The sequence below is a fragment of the Otolemur garnettii genome, unplaced genomic scaffold, assembly GCF_000181295.1.
Source record: "Otolemur garnettii isolate 467f Iridium unplaced genomic scaffold, OtoGar3 scaffold00079, whole genome shotgun sequence".
NCBI lineage: Eukaryota > Metazoa > Chordata > Mammalia > Primates > Galagidae > Otolemur > Otolemur garnettii.
In genome coordinates, this window is record NW_003852474.1 from 1,106,323 (window position 1) to 1,110,716 (window position 4,394).

The following is a 4,394-nucleotide window of genomic DNA, read 5'->3' on the forward strand; positions in this document are numbered from 1 at the left end:
CTGTAACCAGGGATGGGCAATCTAAGTAGTGAGCTGTCGCTGTAACCAGGGATGGGCAATCTAGGAAGTCAGCCATTGCTCTATCCATGGCATCAGGGAGATGAGCGGAGAGCCAGAGAAGGAAGGTGGTCTGTGGATATGGACACAGCAGTGGAAGCAATGCACATTTATCGTTACTATATAAAAGCTATCATCTCACCAGTAGGTTCCTACAGCCGTGTATATAAAACTTAACAGCAAAACCCCAGCTGCTCATAGTGGAGTGACTGACATCAGAGGACAGCACTGAGAGCTCTGCTTGCCAAATGATCGCCAGCCTTTGAAATTCTGGAGAAAGGGACATCGGATGTAAAATATGGAACAGAATTGTGGCTTTGTTTATAAATCTGTGCCACTGCTGAAAAATAACGACTCTTTGTTAATAACCAGCAGCAAATGGGTGTGCAACAATTTGTTAGTCTTTCTGCCAAGAAATGAGATATCATTGTATAAGAAATGGACTTAAATACACATTCTTTCCTTGTAATCAAATTACATTGATTTCAATGTAGTGTAATTTTTTCTTTTTGAAACCAGAGATTCAGAGGAAGGTGGATGGCCAGAACACTGGGCTTGAGTTCTTTTCACCCTGAGGGAGAAATAGGAAAAAATGGGGAGATAGTAAGATGTCCACAGCAAGGCGCTATCACAGTACATCAAGCACAAGGGGGGATGAGCAGGATTAGTGAGCTAACACCAGAAAGTGATGTTTCAGCAAAATGAGTAAATTATCTTGCTCCAGTGAAGAGATAAATAAATTATAAGAAATCAGTTCAGGAGGAACAGATACCCATGATTTGTCATGAGCTTAATAACCATTTGGTTTTATGGCAACACCCATCCTCAGTCTTGTAGTCTTGAGTAATTAACACATGGAAAATGGTAGCAGTGGTAACCCAGGGCATTGCAAGATTCTGAACCATCAAAAAGCCAAGTCATGGTCACTGTATCAAACCTACTCTAAGTACACTAATGTTCTTTACAAGAATTAAGAAGACATAAAGAAAAAAATTAAATAGATAAGAGGGAATTCTGTTTACCAAAATATTCAATAATAAGACCAACCTACATTCTGAGATTTTTACTTCATTATAATTTCATTGCATGTTTATGTACAAATGAGGGCCAGTTAAAGTTTTGCTCACTAAATGCTTTCTCAAACATTCATATGAAGTTTAGATTCCATTATGAGGACGTGTGGGAGTCTGTTCAGTTCTGTCATGTTCCTTAGACCCACAACTTTTCCTGAATATTGTTCCATGCCATTAAAATAACTATTTTTAATTATCAGTGGGAAAAAAACTGCTGGTTTTTCCCTCCCTTAAAAAATGCACTGGTGTAGAAAAAAAAAATCTTTACTTTGGTTACTCCCTGACTTATTTTTGGTCCCTCCTTTTAAAAAGATGCATAATGCCTTTGCCTGGTTCTAGAAGTTTGTTCTTTGAATTATGGAGAAAGAAGAAAGAAGAACTTTAAAATTCACCCAGATAATGCTGGTGCACAATGGGGACACACTGTCACCTGAAACTGTAACTCATGCAGTCCCTGAACCACTAGAATGAGCTTCCTTCTCCTCCTCTCTGTGCAGTCCAGGATTCTGGAGAATAGCAATTTTGGGAAAATTTATTTCCCCTTCAGGTCTTATGCAAACATATATATTAGTCTTATAGCTATATGTTAGTGTACATAATTACAAGATGTCATTTGGAATCTCTGTGAATTTCCTGCTGGGAGCATCAGCAGCTTACCAGGGTTGAGCCCAGGAGGATGTGGGTGTCAGCAACAGAAGTGAGTGGTCAATCCTGGGACCTAAGCCTTTCCCTACCTTTGGCAGGCTCCCAGGGCAGCTATCACCTTCTTCCCATAAAGGGTCTCCCTGCAGCCAGTGAATGGACTTGCTGCCCCACCCAGGCACGGCAGCCACACCCACCACACCTAATGAGGACAGCCCCCTGAAGAGGGACTCGGGTGACTGCTGGCTATGCTCAGGATCATCTTGCTGAGGAGTGGGGAAAGGCTCCTCTTCAGTAAGTGCCAGAACAATATTATTAAACCCTCATTCAGGAAACTCTTCCTGCCTTTAACAACTAAATACAATGCATGAAAACACATTAGATTAAAAAAAAAGATCACTTATAAAATGTATTCTTTCTCTCTAAAGAACATTCCCTCTCCCCTCCCTCCATACCCCTGGAACATCTGTGTCACTCAATAATTATTTCTTCTTTTTTTATGCTCTAATTTCTCCACATTTGAAAAACCTCTCCATGATTATAGCTTTTTGTTTGGTTGTTTTTTCTTATGACATCCCCACTAGTCTTAGAGCAAGTCTTGCTTTCTGACTTATTGAGACATTTAAGGCTTATTTATACTTTTTCTCCTCTAGGCTTAGAACCAACCATTTCTCCAAGGAATTCTGGTTCCTTTGAGTGGAGAAAGAAATTTAGAAGCCAATACCTGGGTGCTAGGTGTACCCCATGGTGCTGGGGTGTAATTTCTGATTTTAAAAGTGTTTCTGGCTTATCTCTCACATACACAACTCCCTTCTGTTGGAGTTTTGAGATTTCCACTACGTGTGACTCTTCAGAAATGGTGACTGTCAGCAATGGAGAGTTACTGATTCAACAACATTTACTGACTGTCTACCTTACACAGGTGTCAGCACTGGGGGCACAGCAATGAAGAAGCCCAAGTCCCTGGTCCTGAGGCCAGGTTGTAGTGTGGGACAGAGGCAAACTAATAGATATGTGATATAATTTCAGATAATTGTGTGTTATAAAAATAATTAAGTAGATGAGAGCATATAGAGTGTAGGTTTATAAAAAGAAGAAACTATTTTAGATAAGGTGGTCAGGGAAGTGAAACTCTGAGAAAGAGTTTGAAGAAAGCCTGAGAGGCAGCCGTGAAAATAGCAAGGCAAAGAGACTTGCATGAAGAAAAACCGGCAAGGAGGAAGGGCAGCACCTGTGGCTCAAGGAGTAGGGTGTTGGCCCCATATACCGGGGGTGGTGGGTCCAAGCCAAGCCCGCCCTGGCCAAAACTGGAAAAAAAAAAAAAGAAAGAAAGAAAAGGAAGGAAAGAAAAAAGAAAAACCAGCAAGGAGGAAGGCCAGAGGTGGACTCAGGCAACAAGAGCAGGCTCTAGTGCTGGTGAAAGGCCCGTGTGATCAGAATGGAATAAGGGTGCCTGGAGCGAGGGCCATGAAGGCCAATGGGCAGGGACAGCAGGTGAAGGTCCTTTGAAGGACCTCTGAGACATGGGAAAAACACTGACATTTACTCCCTGTGTGAAAAGAAGGAATTGGGCAACCTGGAGTAAAGAAGTGGCAGAACCTGCTCTTCCTCAGAGAGGACAGCTCTGGCTGCCTATTCATGAGACCAGTCACAGCAGGACACTGTCCACGTGGCCAGTGTGATAGTCCAGGCAAAGAAGCATCAGACCCAAGGCACAGGGCAGTGGCTGCCTTGAGAAGTGACCAGATTCTGGAGGTACATGGAGGGTGGAGCTATCAGAATTTACCAATGGATTAAATGAAGTATGAAAGAAATACAGGAATTAAGAATAATTGCTAAGTTTTTGGTACCATTTTCTAAGAAGGGTAAGCCTGGAAAAGGGGTGATTTCTTTGGTCTAGTGAGAGGTTTTTTAAGTTTCTACCCAAAGCAATCTGCCGATTTAATGCAATCCTCATCAAGAAACAGCTCAGAAAGCTTCTGCTATAAAGGGAAACAGAGAAATGAACGGAAAGGATGAAGTGGGAAAAGAAACCAGTAGAATGGGTGAAGCCCCATGCAATTCCTGGCACAATTCCAAATGAGACGTGCAGGGTTGCCAGATGGTTCTAACAAACACCTGGCTCATTTTGGTTCTTACATCCCAGGCTTATGCAGATTAGCATAACAGCAAATGGTGAAAGTCAGGAGAGTGAACACTGAAATGAATGCCCAGGCCGTACTGAGATCTAACAGTGAGAACTTTCTTAATTACAAAGTGCCAGGCATCAGGGGTTGAAAGTTTTTAAAACTCCCTCCCCGGCCCATAGAAAGCTGACTCTAGTTCAAAACTGGGCAGCATGCAACCTCAACAGTTGTTTTCGCCACAACTTTCTGAGTAGCAACATGTGCAGTGGAGAGACTTGGGATGGTGCATATTTCATCTGGAAAGATGCTTTCTGCCTCTGGAATGTCCTCTCATTTAAAATTCCACTCTGGGCATTCTCTCCTTCTTTCTTTGAGATGCTATGCCTTTTTCTCTGCACCCCCCATCTTCCCTCTCTCACTCCCTCCCTGCTCTGTGTTCCCCTCCCTCTCCTTCTCATGTCTTCCGCCCTCTCTCTTCTCTTTCTCCAACATAAAA